This window comes from Carettochelys insculpta, chromosome 26, assembly GCF_033958435.1.
Source record: "Carettochelys insculpta isolate YL-2023 chromosome 26, ASM3395843v1, whole genome shotgun sequence".
Lineage (NCBI taxonomy): Eukaryota > Metazoa > Chordata > Testudines > Carettochelyidae > Carettochelys > Carettochelys insculpta.
Genome location: NC_134162.1, coordinates 9,283,286 through 9,305,899, shown reverse-complemented (window position 1 = coordinate 9,305,899; position 22,614 = coordinate 9,283,286). Strand labels below are relative to the sequence as shown.

The window sequence follows — 22,614 nt, the reverse complement described above, 5'->3', positions numbered from 1 at the left end:
CAGGCCCCAATCCTGCATGTTTGGCTGCAAGCGGGCGAGTATCGTGAGGACTTCACCAGAGCCCCCGCGCCAGGGGATGCAGCAGCTATGGTGCGCAGGGTGAGCGAGAGTATCCTACAGCTTTGTGAAGGGTGCTCAGGGCTGGCCACAGACTTTGTCGAGCCCTGGGCAAGGTGGGGGGCAGGGAGTAGGTCTAGGGGCCAGCCTCACCCAGCCCTCAGCGTCATCTGGTCTGCACCACGGAGGGCCGTGGAGACGACTGAAAGGGCCCAGGGCTCCAGCCGCTGCTGCTGCTGCTGCTGCATGGCGGCCTTGCACCCTGGGGCCCTTTTCCATCACTGGGTCCAGGGCAACTGCTCCCTTTGCCACCTCTTGTTAGCAGCCCTGACAGGATTTTGCGCAGCAGCAGCAGGCGCAGGGGAAGGAAAGGCAGTTTTGCCTGGGACCTGACTCTCGGACAAGGACCATGCAGAACAGACAGGTCTCTTCCCAAACTTCCTGGAGGGCACTTATCTCCCCAAGAAGGGGACACTGCCAGAATCTGAACCCATGGTTCCAGACAGCCGGTGTATTTCCAGCCTGAGCCATCCTCCCTGAACGCAGCAGGCTCCCCTCTCCTGTCAGGGCAAAAGCAAACCTACCGGATCACGTCAGCAACGTGTCCCTCCCTCAGCCACCCGTTCAAACTTTCCGACAAGGTCAAATGGAAACTGCAATGCTCTGCTTCACTGCAAATGTCACAGATGCTCAAGGGGAACGAAGGTCTACTTATTGCACAGCTCCTTGCCCTCTCCCGAGAAGCGGCCTTCCTGCAGAACAGGGTTTCTTTCGGTCTTAGTTACTGCCACGGCCCCTGTTACCGTAGCATCCTAGTAATGGCTTACAGTCCTCAGTGTATTTGGCCTCCTAACACTGCTGTAAGGAAAGGCACTAAAGGCTGAACCTCTCTTGGCCGGCACTCTCCGGACCTGAACTTCATATGCAGATGAGAGAATTTGCCAGACCACAGGAGATCAATATTGCCTAGCACATTACCAACACTTCCACTGCTGGCTGGGCTCTTAGGAGACATTTAGGGGGTAAATTACAGCTAAACAACACCACAGAACATGGAGACCCAGGATTGGTGGCTGCAAAAAAACTTTATGGGACTGTGCGAAACTTGGCCACACCCATGATAAGCAGTTGTCCGGTTTACTAAAATAGTGCTAGATTATGGATGTTGCCAGACGAGGGAGTTCTGGATTAGAGAGGTTCAACCTGTACTACTGTCCTCCTTTCATAGATGGGGAACTAAAGCACAGTGAGACAAAGTGACCTGCCCACGGTCACACAGGAAATCCGTGGTAGAGGAGAGAACTGAACCAGGTCTCTGCATTCTCACATGAGCACCCTGGCATCCTTTCTCTACAATGAACCTTTCTTAGAACTCCTGAGGGAGCAATCTGCATTTCTCCTCCATTTCCGTGTACCCCAGCATTGATCTGCTTTGTGTTTGCACACACGCTTCCTGGGATATTCTCTTGGCTTCCCCTCGAAGGGGAGGAGTTGCTGGTTCCATCACTTGGTCACCAGCGTGTTAGAATGCCCTTTGGAAAAGAGCACCGCTTTCCCACAAGCCATTCAGAGGCTGTTACGAGACGGCCTCAGGAGAGGGGTCAACACTCCAAGAAAATTAACGCAACGAACAATGAGCAGTCCTGTGGCACCTTCGAGACTAACACATTTATTAAGTCATGAGCTTTCATGGGTAAAATCCACTTCACCAGAGGAAAGTGGTGTGGAAAATCCAGAATCCAAGGTTTGCACACCAGGGAGTGGGTGGAGGGTTTAGGGGGAAAGAAAGTAGGCCCAATTAATGAGGCGGGACCTAGTCAATACTGCAGATTGCGAGAGGGGAGGGGAAAAAACAAAAAGTCAGCTCCTAAATTAAATTGTTTTCAGGTCAGGGAGAAAAATTTACAGTGAGGCTGCTACTGATATGAGGTAAAGAATCTGGGAGGAGGTAGGGGGAAGACTGACCAATAAGCCTAAGAAGGTGTCCGCACTGCAACAGAAGACCCGCTTGGCATAGCCACAGCTGGCCCAGGAGAGCTGACTGCAGCTTTTGGGGCTCAAACTGCAGGGCTAAAAACTGTAGCACAGCTATCTGGACTTGGGCTGGAGCCCAGGTTCTGAAATCCCACAAGGTGCATGGCTCTTGCAGCCCAGGTTCATGTCTACACAACAATTCTTGGCCCCACGGCCTGAGCCCCGTGAACCCACGCCAACTACTCTGGGCTCAAGACTCAGTACTGCAGGTTTCTATTGCGATGCTAACATATCCCCAATGACTTTGTGCACCATCATCAGCATCACTGCCTCTTCAGAGCCAAGTACTGCTCTCGCTCACTCCAGTGTACGTGCAGACCAACTCCGCTGAAACCTCCTGGCCAGATCCTCAGCTGCTGTGAGCTGCCACTGTTCTGGGGTGTAAATTACGAGCGCTGCAAGGAGCTAAGATTGTTTCCACCAGCTCAAGATTTTTTCTGCATATTGGAATACAACAGAAACTGGCCCTTAAAGAGAAGGCATAATGTCTTGGAATATGCAAGCCCTAATGGGTATGTGGAATATTTTAGCTCTCTCTTCCCTACTCACATTCAAACATCCATCGTGTTTGCAGCCATATTTCCACCACAACTCGGCAAGGGAATGTGGAATAAGCTTCTCTGTCTTGCCAACAGGAATCGTTCAGTCCAATAAAAGACATGATCGCACCCACCTTTACACTTACTACACTGACCAGGGGGGAAAGAAGAGGGAAAGAACAGGTGGAACAAATTTCCATTTCCTCGCCTTCCCAATCAGAGTCGGAAAAAAACATTTTAAATTTGAAAACACATATTAATTCACTCCATGGAAAGCTCAGCAAATTATTTTGGGCGTTTTTTTCATTTTGCAGAAAATACCATTTTTCAAGACTTCGTACGCTTGTATATGTGCCACTGAACCTATTCCTTCCTTAAAAAGGACCCTTTTTTTAATATGAAGAAAAGAGTAAACAAAGAGACAGGAGTGGAACAGAAATCACAGAAATGCAGCATTGGAAGGGACCTCAAGAGGATTATTCCCTTGTTGAGACAGGAGTAAGTAAACCCTAGACCAGTCACTCCCAACCTTTTCACTGGTGCGGACCCCCAATTACCCACCCCAACCATTCGCAGACTCTCATCAAAGCCAACTCTAGCTGCCGCGTGCACTTCATTAAACTAAAAAGGAAACTTAAATAAGGAAACGCAAACAAAGACACTACAACATAGATTTTTGGACAGCTGTTAAACTTATTGGAAGAGGTTAAATTTAAAAATAAGAATTGATCGTAACTTTGCAATTTATTTAAAACTTATTTTCTATGATCATTTTATTTATCTTTTATATTTTTTTCCTAGACCCCCTGCAAAACCCTCACAGACCCCAGTTTGAGAACAGCTGCCCTAGACCATCCCTGACTGATCTTTGTCTAACCCAGTCTTAAAAACTTCTGATGAATGGGATTCCACAACCTCTCTAGGTAACCTGTTGTGGGGGCACACAACCCATTTCAAGATCATTCAAGCTTCTTTTTCAGGAAACAGGAAATGCTACCAAGTAAAGGTAAAGAAAAATTAGAATGATGGATGGCATTTTTCCTTCATAGGCTAAGTACCCGCTTTCACCTCTGGAAAGCCATTGTTAATACAGAACAAACTGAATTTAAAAAATTTGACCCAAAAAAAAAAAAAAAAAAAAAAAAAATCAGTGAAAAGGACATTTTTGGGGTGGTGGAAATGATTATTGAGCTCAGTATTTTTGCAGGAAAAAAACATTTTCCCCGGGGCCTTAGTCCCCATATTTCAACAAATGATTCAATTTGAAAGTTTTTGTTCGGTTTCAACTTGAAAAAGCGGTGTTCCATTTCATTCTGTGCAATTTTCCCTTTTTCCTTTCTTGCCCTGGCCGAGAAGGGCAGAAACACCCAAACAAGTGAAAGCTAAAACAAAGCACAGCCTCTCAAAAAAATTTCCAACAAAACAAAAATGTTTCCATTGCATCCCACATTTTCCCAGGAATATATTTGCCATTTTCAATCAGCCTCGGCGCCTAGTGTCTCCTGCACAGTGAAACTACTTCCACTGCCAAAGGAGGACACTCAGGACAAAGTTCTAGCCCCATTCCACCCAATGGTAATTTTGTCACTGATTTCAACAGGGCTGGGATTTCGCTATCAGTGTGTTACAGGACGGAACTCTAGATTGCTGGCCTCTGAAAAGCAGAACTCATTTTGCACTCCACACGCTCTTTGCCAGCTTTCAGCCAGATGACGTATTAAGTGGTAATGATCAAAGATTATTTTCAAAGCCAATAGCCCCATGAAGGTTTTCATTGCAGGACATGAGTCTGTTTTACTGTCAGTGCACTAACTGTAAAGCATCTGAATTTGACTTACATTGGGGTCCCGAACTCAGATCTAGTGACTCAAGCCGTGTGGCCAACTCTTTCAAATTTATCACACATCTTGCAATGTTCAGTGTTTTTCCTCAACGCCCCAGCTGCTGGAATCATGGAACTCCATAAGAATCTCAGGATTCTGTTGTTTTGTTTTTTTTTTTAAATTAGTTTCTAGCCCTGAGAGTTGCTGAGAAAAGCTAGAAAACATGACAGAAGTGTGACTTAAAGGCTAAAAAAACAAAGACAAATAAGAGGAGACCATCATTTATTATTTTTGAAAATGTCACAATGTTTAAGCTACTCTCAATTTTGGAACATTCAGGATTAGCAATACAGAAACTATCATCCTATTTAAAGACTGAGTCTTGGTTTAAAATAAGGGTTTGTCTGCACAAGGACCCTGAAGAATATATAATTCATTTTAAAAATAAATTAAGATAAACTGAATTAAGGTCACCTGAGTGCTGAATAAGAGCATCCACACAAGGGCTAATTTCAGTTTAACGAATCCACTGTAAATTCACATCTCTATTTCATTCTAATTGATTTTCCTGAGTGACCGATGTAATCAAGTCCTCGTCAGCAAAAGAAATATTCCACACGGGTGGTGGTAAGGAATATCCATTGTGCTTTAAAGTCACATCTTAGCTATTTTGCGCAAGCTTCCCTGCGTGGCCAAGAATGATTGCTGAAAGAGGTTTCCCAGTACAGAAGATCCATAAGACAACAAACCAAAAACAAGCTATTATTGGTTTCATGCTTGGGCAATGTTTTTATAAAATCCATCTCACTATTCAAGCAAATCCACAAGCAGGCCAGATCCATCCACTGGTGTACTGGCCCAGCTCCACTGACTTAAAGGGTGTGACCCAGACTTTCCTTTAGTGGGTCAAAGTGATGGACAGGTTTAAGAGGAGGAAAAATTAGGTTTAACATCAGGTAAAGCTTCCTAACATGAAGATTTATTCAACTGTGGAATGATCTCATCTGGGATGTGGTGAAGCTCCTCCGTGGCAATACTTTAAAATGGGACAAAACCCTGAGCAACACCCCACCCACAGTGAAGAGTCCTGGGCTGATCCTACCCCCAGTGAGGTGACCTAATTGGTCTTTTCCACCTCCCAGCTTTCCAATTAAACAAGCACCTTCAGGTTTCTTTTGTCTATGAAGATGTCTCTGCAATGACAAGAACTTAAGGCAACCAGTTTAAACTGGTCCAGTGACAAACTGGGATACAAGACACATCTAGAAAAGGCTTACTAGAAGGCTACATAAGCATGTTTTTACATGACAGCACAAGATAACTCTTTATATAAAGAGTACACTTCTACTGAGTTACTGTATGAATAAGGACATTTTGAGATGTGGTTATTCAGTTGCTAGAGTCTCATAGGTCAATGGGTTGCCTAATAGCCATACATAATAATTATGTATAACTTTCAACTGATGCGCTTATAACTAATATGCTTAACACCCATGTCTGTAACATGTTTCTAACACCTATTATGCCACATTTATCAGTGAAATCCCACAACATAGTAAAGCTAAACTCTGATCAGTACAGACCACATTAATTTTTAGAGATGCTGTGTTAGTCGTACCTTAGAAGAAACTCCATAAATCTATGAAGGGAAAGAGGAAGAACTCACCATATCTACATATGCTCTTCCAAAAGGACATTCGACTGAAAACTTTACAATGCTCTGGGTGAATTCTAGAGTGGTCACCAAGCCCTAAGCTAAAAAGCTAACCAGGGAATGTAACTCCATCAATGTATTTTTCTGCCCACGCCCACAATTAAAAGTTACAGAAAGGAAAATGGGTTGTGATCAAATGCAGCTGAAAAAACCTTGGGAAGGAAAGAGGGGAAAATTGGAGGAAGGGAGAATGACTAAAATGAGAAGCTATTTAAAAAGTAAAATGCACCATCAAAAATGTGACTGGGATAGAGGATTAACTAATGTATGTGTAACTAACTTTTTCTCGCACGTCCCCTTACTCTTTTCAAACCTTCGGGCCAGATCCTCAGCTTGCCTAAACTGATGTAGCTCCCGTCGCTTCAATGATTATACCTAGACGTGTTTGGAAAATGGTTTGGTGGGAGGGGGCTGGAGGGGGTGAGCGTAATTGAGAATGCATGTGACAATTTTTGACATTTTCTCATTTTTTTAAATGGCAAACCAAAGCATTTTTGAATTTTCAAAACGACAAAATGTTTCCATTACTGTCTCTGTCCATCTCCTCGCCCCTCTCCTGCAAAACAGGAAAATTGGGGGTACAAGGAAAACTGTGAGGAGAAATTGAAAATACACAGCCATCGACGTTGCTATTTGATTTATTTTTTCCTCTGTCAGAATTTTTTTTAAATCCATGTTTTGACAGATTTGAAAAAAAAAATAAAAATCCTTTTTTGGGGTCAAAAATGGTTAGATTAGAAAAAAAAAATTCCCTAACTCTAATCCCTGCTGAATACTGATATTGCAGCAGCACTCAGAACTTCAGCCAAGACAGAACTTATTGTGCTGGGCATTGTATCGCCACACACAATAATTGACATTCCCTAACTTGAAGAGCTGTCACAGGAGCTACTGCAGCTCATGCCAGCTGGGGACTTGTTCACTGAGCTTCCCCAAAACTAACGTGCCCTTAATATTGCTCCTCACTGTATATGCCTGCCAGCTGCAATGCTGCCAACATTTTCACCTGGCATTGTCACTCAAAAAAGTGTAATCAATTTACAGTCGGATGATCAGCTGTAAGAAAGAAATTGAAAAAACAAACAAAAAAAAACAAAAAGCCCTCCAAACAATAAAATACGCACCCCACAAAACCGACTGGGTCAGGACTGCTGGGAGGAAAAACAACAACAAACAACAAACAAAAACTTACCTAACTGTTCCAGCAAGGGCCTGAAAGGTGAATCGCTTCTAACAATGATACACCCTGAGATGGATGCACAGAATGGGAGACTGAAAGCTATTATTGCCGACCCTTGTTGTCGTCAACAGTTTCCCATACCCCCACCCGAAAGCAGCCCTCAGATTTATCTTAAAGCTCAATCTTGGGTTTTTTTTGTTTGTGCAAATCCACACACTCAGCATTTCCAGACAAACCGAGGTTCTTGGTTGACTCCAGCCATTCACAAACAATACTTTCCTATCTGAAAAAGGGGCTGAGACATCAGACCCTTCTCCCGTGGGCACTGGAGGAAAGAGCCTAACCTCAGTTTGATTGTCATCTCTCCCCACACACCTGAAAGGACAAAAAGGCACACAGAGAGGTGGCTATTTCTAATTGCTCTTTTTGCAAGCATTACAAGAAGTCAGCTGTGTGGGACACCACATCAGTTGAAGTCCACAGCACAGCTATAAACCAACCACGGCTGCTATTTCAGTTCCGCCCTAAAAAGTCTTGAATCTATTGCAAAAATCATCACTGGAAGAGACCTAGCAAATCACTCAGTCCATGAAGCCAGGGCAGGGGCGATTTCCAAGCTAAGAGGGCCTGGTCTAGTTCTGAAGTGTCTCAAGCAATGAACTGTCCACCGTGTTTCCTGGATGACTTCCCAGTGGAAGTCATCACGGGCCAGTGGTCAAAACAGACTCGGAGACGGCAGTTCTGGGTTCTGTACCTGGCACCACCCTCATCTGTTCAACTTCCCCTCCCTGTGGCTCATTTCCTCAAAGGGGAGATCATTCACCTACCTCCCAGACGTGCCGGGAATTTCCCAGGATCAGATCCTTAACTGTCATAAGTCAGCATCGCTCCACCGAAATCGATGGAACTGCTGTGCTCTGAACTACGCCAGCGGGGACCTGGCCCTCAATGCAGCTCAGACAAAAGCTGTTACACGTGTATGATAAACATAACAGATGTCACTATTAGGACAAGCAGCCCAAATGTTCTTCTGCTTTAATTTCCTCCCGTTAGCCCTTGCTAAGGTTGCACATCCCCTTCTTAAACCACTTTAAACGAGCCTGCTCCTGCTGCCACCAGAGTGCCTCAGGGAGAGAGGCACCTGTCAGCCAGCGCCATTTCAGCAGCTGCAAAGAGCTGGCACCACCTCACTGGCTGAACACTCTCCTCAAAGCACAAAAGCAGCCTGTGCCACTGGGGTTTGTGGCAGGTATGTGCTGCAGAGACACATGCAGATGTAGGTTTCTCTCAAGACACCCATGTTGAGCTGGCTGTGGCGCACATTGTGGAGGTGTTGGTTTGATTCTTCTCTCTGGAGTAAAACTGGTGACACAGAGTGCAGTGCCAGGACCTCTATATATAACTTGCAAGACCAATAGACAACAATCAGCCACATTCAAGTGCAGAGCTCTCGTCTAAAAAGAGCTCGTTTGTTCTTTCCTTGTGTAAGCTGTTGGGCACAGGACTAGCGAAAGAGAGGGATAAAGAAAGCACAGCCACTAGGCACGGGCAGCTTCCACGCAAGCTCACACCCTTCCTTGCCAATCCATCTCTGCACCACACCACCTCTTTCACTCCTGCCTCTACCTGCTGAGCAGAGACACGGACAATACGGATGTACCGCACGGCCGGTTCTCACGTCCGGCAAGGCTATCCTTGAGACTTCATTGAGTCAGTGTGTGATCCCAGCAACAGATGAACCACCATAAACCAACGCACCTCACCAACGCCCTCCGCCAACCTCCTCCTAACACTTCACAGCTTCCATTACATGTGACAGGAAGACCATGACTTTCAGAAGTCGCCACTGACAACTCCCCGCCCCCACGCGTTGGGTACACAACTTCCTACGCCGGGGTCAGCAACCCCCGGCACATGTGCCAAAAGTGGATCACGAGCCGATTTTCATCAGCATACGAGGCGGGAGACCAGCCCCACCTCTCCTCCCCATGCAGCCAGGAGCTTGCTCACTGCCATGCCGCCTGCGGATTAACAAAAGATCAGCTGACGCTGCCAACCACCACCTAAATTGTTTTACCGCTTATTACCGCTCTCTGTACCTTTATTAATGAAAGCTGTTGTAAGTAGGACTATTAGCCTAGGTTTACATGGTGCTGGAGGTTTGAAATAAGCTATGCAATTTGTGCTATGCAAATTGCACAGCTTATTTCGAGTACATTTCGAAATAGGCTATTTCGGCACGTCGAGCTGTCTAAATAGCACCACATGTCGAAATAAAGCCCTGTTTCGAGGCACCCCCATACTCCTCATGCGATGAGGCACACAGGGATGCTGCAATAGCACTCCTGTTATTTCGAAGACCGTTTTGAGGCAAGAGGCGCATTGCATAGACACGAGCAGTTATTCCGGGATACCTTTGTATCCCGAAACAGCGCCCATCATGTAGACATAGCCTTAGTGACATTAAAAAGCATCATGGGCATTCAGACCATACATAGCAGGCTAAGGGTCAAACTGTGGTATTCCATCTCAGAAAGGTTGCTCATCCCTGTCCTAAGCCTTGAGCCTGATTTTCCTTCTGAAAGCCAGACCCAAGGTTTCACAAGTTGGGCCCCTAACACCAAGGACGACATCTGAAAATCTAGTCACAAGCTCTTCCCCTTTTCCTACCTTGCAGCACTCAGACTGCTCCCATCTTCAGAAGCATTCTGGTTTGCAAAGCACCTTGGAAGGTTTTTAAGAGCTCTGGAAACATTCCCAAACTGCAATTCAAATAGAAGAGTGTTAGACAGCTTACCCACAAGCAGAGCAACAGAGACACTGAAAGTAAACTCATCCGGTGAGGAGAAAATGCCACCATTCTGAAATGGCTGCGGACAAAGTCAGTTTGATGGATAATGCTGCATCCTAGCTGCTATGTTTCTTCCTGACATTTTAACGACAGATTTTAGCTGGTGCAACAGGAGCGGGTTGGCAGTTTGCTGTTAAAATCTTAACTTTTCTCAAGAAAATTCAGTCTCCAATATTGGGCTCCAAGCTCCTGTAGCTGCCACTTATCTCTTCATCCAGTCAAAGCCATCGCCCTCTCACTAATGAAAGTTAGCAGCTCTGCACCTGCTAGATCTCATAAGCTAAGCTGTGTCAGGCCTGGCTAAAGGATACAGGAGACACCCACTGAAACACTACACCTCACTCAGGAGTGTGAATCCATTCACTGCAGCGGAGTTACTCCTGATTGCCAATGAGGTGAGACTAGACAATCAGGCCCCACTGGTCAGTGGCATGGCCCTCTTCTCTACAATTCAGCATACAGTCAATGCCTCAGCACAGTCGTACAGGTTGAACCTCTCTAGTCTGGTACTCTCTCATCCAGAAACATCCCTAATCCAGCATGAGTTTAGTTACCCAGACGACCACTTATCATGGGTGTGGCCAAGTTTCCTGCAGTCCCACAAAGTTTGTTTCCAGTCACCAGCCCTGGCTCTCAGTGTGCTGGGCTGTTATTCAGCTGTAATTTACCCCTAAATGTCTTCTAAGAGCCCTGCAAGCCGTGGAAGTGTTTGGAATGTGCTAGACAACACCAATCTCCCGAGGTCTGGCAAACTTCTTGTTTGGCACCGGTCAGGTCCCCAGGGTGCTGTACTAGAGAGGTTCAACCTGCAGCAAGTCACTGTGCTCCAGGATATGCCTTCTTTCTACTGAGACTTAACACCCCTCCTACCCGGGATCAGAGATCTCTGGCATTTATTGCAAGACTTCCCAACTCGCTGATTTCAAGTGCCGTTTTACTCAGAAAACTGGGCTTAAAGATGGCAGCATCCTACCTAACAGATCTGTTCACGTGTGCGTAATCCAAGCCAAAGCTAGTGACAATAAAAAACCACTTTTTCACTCTGCATTGTTGTGGCTTGCTCTGTCGCTAACAAAAGGCAAGTGGGAGCGTTCCTGCTCTTTTATTAAGAGGATCGCTAACGAAGTTCCAGTGGTAGCACAACACCCTGCTTTCAGTGATCACTGCAACTCCATGCCAGGTAATTAGTTTCATCAGTGTCACCCAACAAGACTACAGTGGAGTCACACAGGTGTCACTGGGGGCCCAACCTGAGGTTGTGTAGATTGCACAGGACTAACGGAGGGGAGTATACAGCTCACACAATCAATGCTGCTGATTTCATATACTGAAAGAACTCAGTTTAACCCTCAGATCCCCAGTTACTCTCCCAAGGCTTGCACTTGGGAGAACCACTTTCTGACTTGCACCGTGAGCGGAAATGGGTGTAACTGAGCCCCCACCAATGTGCAATGCAGCCATGTGCTCAGGAGGCTTGCGCAAAAGCTGCCCTTGCTCACCGGCTGTGCTCTCTCCCTACCTCACTTTCACCTGTGCTAGGCCCCAAAGCTTAAACAAATCACCGTAGACTCCAGCCTTGCTTTAAAACTCAGGCTGTGCCACGATCTAGAAACTTATCCATCATCTACCAGTCCAGTTTCCACCCATCCCACCTGATCTCTCCACATCGCCGCCGATGGCAGAGCTCTGCTTGCCAGAAGTTCTTTGAGGCAGGGACCTCTTTATCTTGTGGGTGTGTACATGACTGATGGATATCCTAGGCTCGGGAAGGTGCTGCCTTCCCAAACAGCCTGAGGAAGCCCCCACATGCTCTACCTATGGCAGGCCCCCTCCTGCCTGCTCCCAGAACCTGTGGGAGGTAGTGCGCCTCTGGGCCACTCTGGCACGACAGTGCTGGGGGCTCATTTGGGCAGTGGAGGCTTCAGCAGTTGCTCGGGGTGACTGGAGCTGTGCTGCCCAGCAACCCTGAGCTCCAGGAGCAGGAAGCAGAGACCAGTGACCACAGGGGGAGGGAGGAGAAGGATGGGGGGCACAAAAACCAGCAACCACAATGGGGCAGGTGGGAGGCAATGGATGTGCAAGGGGTGGAGCCTCAGTCAGAAGAGGCAGAGGTGTGGGGCTAGTCATTGTCTGCCTCCCCAAGGGGCATACAGTGCCTACCAGGTTGTGCTTGCTCCTGTCAGGCAAATACCTACGTCCTGTTTAGAGGGAGATCCCTGGTTTTATGAACCATTCCAGGCCACCCACACCTGAAGGAGCCAGGCAGCAGCTTTGGAAAACTATAGAAAAGTATGCCAGCGAACTGCAGCATTGCGCCGCTGAGCAAAGAGCCGTCCGCACCCTGAGGACGTGGCTAAGCTGTCCCTAAAGCCGAGCAGCGCAGCACTGGATTTCAGTGGGAGTTGGGAGCCTAGCCTTACTTGGCCAGCTTTTTTAAAGGTGCCTAATGCTCTGTGCCTTTTAGTGAATGGCTCCATCCATCCAAGGATGCTGTCGAGACAATATCTGCTCCCAGGTGGGAAGAACATGTCACCATCCCCTCCAGGCCTGCTAAAGCTCCCATAGAAATGTTCTTCTTTACGGAGGCCTAAGGCGGCTCTGGACCCAGAGAACAGCACTACTGCATTTCCCACACCCCCCGCCTTAGAGCTCACCCCTGCTGCCTTCATTTTTAACTGTATTCCTGACACTGGCTTTAACTTTTTCAAGGGAAACTCCCACTGAGGCCACCACATGCAAGCACAGAACCCAGCAGGAATCTGAGCCTGTTCAGACAGTCTCTGACGGGAGGATGAGGAAGGAGGAGGAAGGGTCTTTTGTTAGCACCAAGGTGCCACACACATCTGAGCACGCAACAAAGAGCCAACGGCAGTCGGGATTTACCAGCACTCTTGCACTGTCCCAGGGACAGATCTTGCAGATTCACACTTGAGCCCCCCCCCCCCCCCCCCCCCCCCGGCCCCACTGCAGCTTCTTCCTGCTTGGATCAGAGGAGGTGAAGGACACACAGTTCCCGTACATGTGCGTGAGGAGCTGTGCCATTGACTTGAGGGAGGCTGGGATTTCAAAGAGAGGGTCAGCTCCTCAGTGGGTGCTGGGCTGCAGTGTGGTCTTCTTCTGTGGAGCTGCAGCCATTGCCGCGGCAGAGGATCAGACCCTTAACCCTTTACTTGTTTCTGCTCAGGCTGGGCCACCTCCTGCCAGAAGTTACTGGGAAAGTGCCCGCAGAGCCTGCGGGGGGACCCAAGATGTTTCATTTCGTTTACCACTCCCCAGTAAAGAATCCACTTTCTCGTGAGCACACAGCCGCTCCACCTTGTTTGCAGCCAGGACAGCTCTCCCCCGCAGAGGGACTGAGGGAGAAGCGCTCGCTTTGTTCTCCACTTCTAGCCCACAGACAGGAGGCTCTTTGTGTCTCTCCAGTGCCTAAAACACCTGTTGCCATTCTCCCGGTGTGTCCTTATGTATCCCCGGGTGTGTGCTGCAGCATGCTCGCCTGAGCCAAGGGGTCTTGGCAGCCTCTGCCTCCACCTGCCTTGGCCTGGCCTGGGGACCGGCTCAGCGGAGCGCAAGGGCACAGTTGCTACCCACACACAGAGCTATGTTTACACCATTTGTTTACCGGGGAGAGAGCAGGGAACCGGGAAAGGGACTACAGCCAGGGCAGAGCACAGTGAGGGAAGGCATTTAACACCCACCTGACGAATTCACGGTTGGCCACCAAAATGCCACCCAGCTTCCTGCTGGGTACAGCCACAGAGGGGCCCCTCAAGAGAGGTAAGCCCCTCTGACAAGGTCCTTGCTGCATAGCATCCGCATAGGGCAGGGAAGGCTTTCCCAAGGCTTCCTACCAAACACACAGCCCATGGCAAGCTCCCCCTGGATCTGGGTTTTCAGCAACGTTCCCTCTAATTTTTTCCTTCCGGGGTGGAATAAATTTTGGTACATGCACTGAGGCCCGTGTGGAGGTGCACCACCAACAGAAACACATGCTGCCGGCTGTGGGTCCTATGGGCACTCTGCTAATCATCTGGGCAGCACTTGAATCTCTTCTGGGCGGCCGCCCATCACTCAGCTTACAGGGAACATTGGTCCTCAGCGCTTCTTCAGCTGACCTTGAGGACCTGATCCAAGGCCTATTGGTGTCAACGGGATGTCTGCCATTCTGGGGGAGGGGGGCTGGGGGGCAGCATTCCCGCTATTTTTTTCCCATCATTTGTGGAATAAATTTTGTTATGTGTACCAAGGCATAACGGGATGTGCACCACCCACAGAAGCACTGTAACCACTCTACTAATCAGACGGGCAGCACCTGAATCTCTCCTTGGTGGCTGCCCTAGTGCTCAGCTTCTAGGGCACACTGGTGGGGAGGTATGTAAAACCTAACGCTCCTATTCCAACCGCACACCCATTCCAATCACGCGCAGAGTCCACAGCTGGCCAAAGAATCCATGCCTGTATCCAGGGTCCTTTCCTTTCTGTAAGCAGGGCAGCCAAGCAGCCAGAGCGTGTGCTTTTGCATAGGGGGAGGGGAGAGTTATACCCCAGCTCTGCAGATCAAAAGCAGGGGAGAAAATTGTCTGCTCTCCCCACTCTGCAGCTCAAGGATTTCTAGTTGCCAAGGAGGTTGTAAACCTTTGATGGCTTCACACCATCACATGCCAGACTGTCCCCGTTAATCAACTGCTCTGGGTTCCCTGTCCCAAAACACACCTATTTCTGGCCTGGGGGTGAAGAACCCCCATGGAAAGGACAAAGGGACAGATGGACATTCTCCTTTAAGTATGACCATGACGGTTTATAGCCCACTCTGTCTCTATAGCCCATTCCACCCTGCTGGACCCACAGCACTGTTGTAATGCAGGTTGCACCTCTCTTGTCAGGCACCTCAGGACCTGACTGGTGCCAGATGAGAGAATTTGCTGGACCCCAAGAGGTCAATACTATCTAGCAGCATCACCAACACTTCCACTGCTGACTGGGCTCTTAGAAGACATTTGGGGTAAATTACAGCTAAAGAACAGCACAGAACACTGAGAGCCAGGCCTGGTGGCTGGAAACAAACTTTATAGCACCATGGGAAACATGATCACACCCGTGATAAGTGGTTGTCCAGCCAGCTAAAATCATGCCGGATTACAGGGATGTTGCTGGACAAGAGAGCGCCAGACTGGCAAGAGTCAACCAGTACTTTTCAAAAGTCAAGACACTTGCGTTCTTGCCTGGTTTAGCCATAAGAATCAGGTCAGCATCTCCTCCAGAGCTTACAAACAAGCAAGAAAGGATGGGCTGGTGGCTACAGACACAGGACTGCCACTCCGGAGACCTGGATGCTAGTCTCAGTCCAGTCAAAACCTTTCAGTGCAGCCTTGGGCATCCTGCACCCTTTCACTGTGCCTCAGTTTAACCCTGTAAATCCAGGCTGTTATTTATAAGTGGGAGGCTGAGACACAATGAAGCAAAATGAGACCCACACTGGAAAAGGTCTCGTTAAAAATTATCTTCCATCCACAACCCGGCCAGATTACTACATCAGTAGAGTTATACTGGTAGGCAGACAACTCCTTAAGGCACACTCACGTGCAAACCTCTCCCGCCAAGGGATCCTCTTTCCTGCCACCAGAGAAGGGAGAATAATAGAGCAGACCCCTCCATTCCGAGTCTACACAAAAGAGAAATTCTGACATTCCGTTGCAGCATTCCAGTAATAAATGGTCCGTGGCAACCTACAGCCTCCCTGGCATGACAGCTTTCCAAAACCCTGCCAAAAGTCTCCCCTCCCTCCTAATCAACCCAGCCTCATTTATACTGTAGCCCACAGGCTGCTGCTTTTCTCTGCATCGCAGGACAATTCAGTTTCAAAAGTATATCTGTAGCAAAGATTAAGATACTTCACTGAGAGCTTTGAAGAGAACCCACAGAATTAGATGGAATTATTCCAGCCCCCTGCCCAATAGCCCCTTCCCACCGACAAAAAGAAAAAAAACACAACAAAACCCTAAGCAGGAATCATTGTGCTAGGAGCTGCGCATACACACAGAGCAAAAAGACAGCAGCTGCGTAAGATTGGGTGAGGAGAGCACGGGAAAAAGGCAGCGTTCCAAATGAGACTTTCTGGCTATGTCTGCAAGAGCAGCCAGAAGCGTGAGTACCCTGCCCATGAGCAGTGTCTCATATACACTAAGTACTGTACAAACTGCAGGGTAGCTGCAGTGGCAGAGGGCAGCATCAGTGGATGCACAGCTGAGCCATGATGACCACACACCCAGCTGCTTGAGGCGGGTTCTCCGTGGCCCTGCTGCACTGTGCCTCCACTACTGCCCCCTGTGCTCATGCCAGCTGGGTGACAGGTAGGAATAGAGGATGACGGCTGCTCATCGGGAAGCCTAGGCACTGAGGCAGGGACCGTTATTAACACTCAGTCTTTACACAGGGGATCCAGACTCATTGGCCCTGAGGAGATGCCACAACTTCAACATCAAATAATAAGAGATGACCACAAGGGCATTACTGCTGTTGAATGAAGTGGGTCCAAAAGCCTCCTCTACACTAGATTTTTGTGCCATGAAATTCCATCCCCATTACAGCTCCATCAAAAGGCGAGAGCTGAGGCAGACCGGCCGATGGCAATTTAACCCCCACATCCTCCAAACTGATGCGAATGACTTGTTTTGAGGCGGTTTCGATTTCTGTCTTTTGCACTTTAGAACAGGGCTGCCGAATTTCACAGGACAACCCCCAGAATTAGAAAGAAGTATTCCAGCCCCCAGGCCAATCGAAATGGGTTATCATTTGGGGTGCAAAGCTCAGGGAGGCACAGCAAGCCAAACACGCCACAGCAACAACAAAAGGGAGCGACTGATTTTTGTTAATTTCTTCGAACATTTCTATTAACACAGGGGCTGGGAAGGCCTTTTGAAAAAGAAACTAATAAAGAACGAAAAAACACCCACCAGACCCGAATCCCCTCTTACTTTTACCAGCATTGCACCATTAACTGTGTGGGACCACTCATCATTTTCACCTGGGTAAGGGTGAGAATAATCAGAGCCAACCAAAAACCACGTTCAGATTCAAAACAACCCACCATCTTTGAATTCATTCTTGCCGAATTCAACTCAGTTGCTTTCTCCTTTTCCAACAGACAAGTGACGTATTCTTAGGGCTATTTTTCCCCTGCCACTGCTAAATCATCATGAAAGATCAGGCCAGCCGATTTTGTGCCTGGACTAGTAAATTTCCACATGAAATTTCCAACGATGCTTTAAATACAAGCACTCATATCTATAATAAGAGACTCAGGGTGGCGGGGGTATGGCAAGGGGAAGGAGTCTAGTCTCCAAAGGCACTAGACTGAATCTTTTATAATGGCCACATGCCTCATGCCAGCGTAGATGTTAATGGAGCATTAAATTAAGGAGTGTCAGAAGTCCAGATGCACGCACATTCCTCAGCAATCTAGCTGCAAATCAGGGCATGAATGGAAAGGGCTACGAGCTGAAGAAGGTGCAAAAGAATAGTCTCCCCACGTTGCAATGATGAAAAAAAGTGTCTTTCCGCTTCAAAACAAATGTTTACCTAAGACCACTGCAAAAGCATTGCTCTACATCCAGGGTGTTAATTTCAGTGCTTGCCAGGGTTCAGGGACAGCTTAAGCACATGCTTAACTCTAAGTGCTTGTTTAAGTCCCTTTGACTTCAGCAGTCACAAGAGAAAATGACAAAAAAAAAAGTGAGAAACTTTGTCAATTGATCCACCCAAATGGCTGGGGTGCTTTTGTCACAAGCCAGAACAAAACGCAGCAGCCGCATTCTGTCTTGCAAATCCAGTCCCATTTTTATCCCATCCTTATCCCTGAGCTGGTGAAGCTCATTCAGACCAACGGCCATTGTGTAGGACTGGACCTGTTCCAGGATGGGACATATGGCCTTAGAGCAGGTGGATTAAGTGTGGCGTGGGAGGGAGGGTTTCCAAATCACAGATTTTCTAAAAGTTGCTGCCTCTCAGCTGTGCCAGCTTCCCTCCTACTTAAAATGACAGCAGTGTTCAAAATGCAACAGCTTCTCAGCCGAGCCTGATGGAGGAGCCAATGATTAGAAGCTCATTAGAGTGCAGGGCAAAATTTGGCCTGAAATACTTGCACACAGCTCTCAATGAAGCCAACAGCAGCTTTATAGTGTGCACTAAAGAGCATATTTAGCTCACAGGGGCTATTTCCCTACAAGGGCGAATGGAGTCCATAACTTTTTGCACTGTAACAATTTATTGCACTGTGGGGTGGGGGTTTGTGACAATTTACACCATCCTGTCTGTGCTGCACCGCACTCAGCACACTGTTGGCACTCAACAAAGGAAGACAAACAGCTTTTTATATGTCATTTTCGAGAGTGGTGTATGCTGCACTGGGTTAACAATCGCGAGACTTCTCTCTCAATGTTTTCTTAAATGCATTTTCTGTAGAAAATGCAGCCGCAAATGCCACTCCTCAACCTCCGCCCCCCAAAAAATTATTTGTTCACTTGTGGAAGCAGAGGTGGAAGTTGCAAACCTAGACAAAAGCTCTAAAAGCAACAAGTACACACTGCTGGCAGCTCCCTTTTGTGAAATGCAGTCCCCAGGGTAACAGCAGCGATCCATGGTTACCCAAACACACAAAACAAGTCAAACCCCAAAACAACCATGTTTACAACCTGATGGCCTAGAGCAAACAGGAAGGTGCCCTCCATGAAGCAAGACTCAATCCGCTGCACGCTGGCAAGTGTAGGATATGGGAGTCGGTGGCATTCTATGTGCCATGATGCAGAACGCTGGTCCTCCAGCCCTTCAGTTCTACAGACTGCGTTATAAGAGCGCGCCTCTCAAGACTTCAGCCAACGCTGTACGGTTCTGTAAACTGCTCGTGATCCAGCCCGAAGAGCTCCACTGACCCTTCACCTGAGACCGGCTCATGTCGTCACACCAATGATTCACAACCATAACATTGAGATAAAAGACTCAGAGGAGAGCGGGCATGACAGCACATTGGGCCCTTGACCCCAAAGGAGCCAACTCTGTTGTTGATACCTATGCTGGGGAACTGAACTGAGACCCACCACCTCAGTTCACAGCCGCCAGGTGGTCAGCAGGTTAAACTTGAACCCATGACCTTGAAGCAAAAATCTTTGTGGCTCATTTCCTTCTGCCGGCATCACCCTTCTCCTCACAAGCTGTTTTTAATACAAGTGACCGTCGCTCAGCCTAACAAGCCTTGCTTCCAGGAAGCACGCAGACAGTGTGGGAAAAGCGCAAGTTCAGACAGGCGCTCCAGGGACTTCTGAACAAATAGCAAATGTAAAAATAAAGCCATTGAAAGAATAGATTTACTGTGCTTACATCGCCATGGACTCTGCTCTCACAGCGCTCCCTTTCCAAGGATCCCAGGAACCAAATTACACTTCTCCAGCGAGGAACCATTTTAAACCAGTTCCAACTCGCCGCCTGATGCCTGGCTGGTCAGAGCAGCACACGTAAGCCCATTTATACTTGACACGCAGTCAAAGCAACTGTAAGTCCTGCTGCTTCCCCTCGACAGGTTGAAACAAACTTTGCTTGTCAAAAATGTTTTCCAAAAGGGTTTGTTTGAGCACTTCAGTTTGAGAAGCAGAAAAAAATGCTTGGCAGGGTACATCCAGGAGATAGATTTGTTTCCAAGTGGGAGAGCTCAAAATTATCAGGAAAAAAACAGAGAGATTCAGTAGAGCTGCCCAATCAGGAAACTGGTGCTATGGGGAGGATATTTCATGGTACTCAACCCTACCGGCAACCATCTACAAATAGAGATGGACAGAGTGGGTTCCCAAAGTAGATCTGGTGTGGGCAGATCTCCTAGGACAAAGCGTGATTCTGGATTCTCAAACCATGGCAGATTTACTGCCAATACAGAGATCCAACAGACCTACATGGAAAACAGAGTGCCAGTAAAATATCGCAGTAAAAGCAGCAAGATTTAGAAACACTTCTCTCCTCATTACCTCACTTTCCCCAGACTTCACCAGTATTTTTAAAGTGGAATATTGATTCACCGGCTTTTATGCTTAAAAATAGGTGATGATTAAAAGGATGCAGTGTGTTTCAGTTAAAATGAACCACAAAGAAGTTGAGTGAAACACAAGCAGCTGGGCTCAATACTGCATATAGTTAACCAGATGAAATTCAGGGGCCAGTATGACACATAAGGCCAGATTAGATGATATAATTGTCCCTTCATGCCTCATAAACTATAATCCAAAATTTCTGTAATTAGAATATCTTGGAAGATGTCATTTAAACAATAAGAGACTGCTGTCAGCAAGTTTTTCCTGGGTGGCTCCCCTGATTAGCATAAAATATTAGACACTGTTAGCCTGAGGTGGAAATAAGCCAGCTTTCTAATTGTTTGCATCTTTCGCATGAAAACCTATCACTCACCTCTCCCCTAGCAATACAGGTCTTCTGTTCTCTCTCCTTCCACTAATTATTGTAACTTTTCTCCTGAACTATTTAACTCTAAAGTACCTAGAGGATGCTGTACGGGTGGAATATGCTATCTGAGGTGAAATTTAGTGCCTTTAACCAAGAAAACTGAGGGTTTTAATCACAGTTCTTTGTAAGCTGAGCCCTTGGGCAGCTGCCCAGGAGAGATTCTGGTGCTGCCCTGCTAATCAGCAGCATGCCCAAAGTCACCCACAGGTAGCAGCATGTGCTCCTATTGGTGGTGCACATAAAATTTATTCCACCCATGGATGGAAAAATTGGAGGGCATGCTGGCTGTAACTGTCTGTTTTAATTTGCTAATTAATTCCTATGCCAAAAAGTGCATGAAATCCACCCCCATGCACTACCGCAACTCACCTCAGACACCATTTATGTATTATTTATATAGCCCCAATTGTTCTGCTAGGCATGTTACAGAGCAGCTGGAATAAAGACAAAGGCAGTCAGGGTGGTGGGGGTGGAACTTAGGCCCCACTGATTTCAGCAGGGCTAGAATTCCATCTGTGGTCCCCAGCCAAGGCACAGGGTCTTTTGGTTTGAAATCAATTTGGGCCTCTGAAGAACTTTAATTCACTTTCAAACCGGCCATAAATGCTGGCTCGGTGACACCAAAGGAAGCTCACAAGATTAAAATGGCTGGGTTTGGGTTTGTTTAGGTACCAGTAAAAGTGATGCTACTAAACATTTATCGTACTACAGATCCTCTTTGTTGGTAGCCCTATTGTTGTGACAGTATTTTAAAAAACAACCAAAAATGGTTTAACAAAGCCAAACCTCTGAGCACATCACACAGTAATGCAGGTTTGTTGCATGGATTCTGTGACTCTTCCCCTTGTGCCTCTAAGCACACCGGATAAATATTTCTTTTGTGGAATCATTTAAGGTGATCCTACAGTGGGAAGAAAAGACTATGAAAAAGCCAACAACAAACAAGTCAAAGGACCAGACGGGATATTTACAAACTACGTACGTCTCCCTCTGCCACCTAGGCTTTCTATAGGCGCAATGACTGGGACTCGCACATATTGAATCCTCAAACACGCAGCGTGCTATCAAACGGTAATAAATAAAAGCACAGTGTGGGCGACGTAAATTTATCATGACATTTCAGAAGGTGGAGGGAAGAAATAAGCAGCGTTTAGCATTTTAAATACATATACTTTAAATCACTAACTCCATTCCAAGCTGTGATTCCAGCTACAAGCTCATCTTTGCAGATTTCCATCTTCACTCAGTGTGAGTCCCTCTGCCTGTTTATTTTACAACATGCACGGTGACCTCTGCTGGTGCCTGCGTCTCCAGAAAGTGTCACCCAACCAACTGCCCATTTTACTATGAAATCATAGTACTACAGAGCATTCCAGACTGGCTGGCGAGACGGTGTCCCTGCTCAGGCGATAAATGTCATAAATAAGCCATGGGGCCCAGGGGAAGAGTGGCGGGGGGAGGTGATGGGGCTAGCAACCAGAGAAAGTATCTGCTTCTTTTCCCCAACGTAGAGCCCCACAAAAACCCTTCCCCTTCCGCCCACCCCCTTACACCTGACCTGCACCATTATGTCAGTAACCTACTAAATCCAGCCAGGCCTGGCAGTAATCAAGACCTTCCTCGTGTCCAGCTACTGAACAGGAAAGGGCAGGCGCACCACAAAAACGTGAGAGGCAACTGAAACCTGACGGTCTGGTTATATGGGGCCGGGGGGGGGGCGTGTTTAATACCACCGGGGTTAACTCCTTCCTCCCCAGCCTGGGACCTGCGTGTGCCCGGAAACACACAGGGGCCCCGGTACAAACAGGAGTTTGCAAGCGGCGGGCTCGCCGGGGGCGGGTGCAGCTTCTTCGGAAAACCCGCCCCGCCCAGCCGCTTTCGGCGGGGTCCAGACGAGCGCCCGCCGGGCCGCGGGG

At 47.6% G+C, this 22,614-nt stretch overlaps 1 protein-coding gene across 6 annotated transcripts in view; it reads right to left on the bottom strand.

Annotated features, from left to right (window-relative positions):
- SOX13 (SRY-box transcription factor 13) overlaps nt 1–22,614 on the bottom strand; it is an 85,137-nt gene that overhangs the window by 34,297 nt on the left and 28,226 nt on the right. Inside the window, exon 1 of one of the 6 annotated variants that reach the window (XM_074977629.1) lies at nt 10,018–10,093. The exons of the other annotated variants lie outside the window; for them this stretch is intronic. The gene's annotated coding sequence lies outside the window, so the exon portion shown is untranslated. Of the gene's footprint in view, nt 1–10,017; nt 10,094–22,614 lie in introns of those variants that run through there. 6 annotated transcript variants of the gene reach the window in all.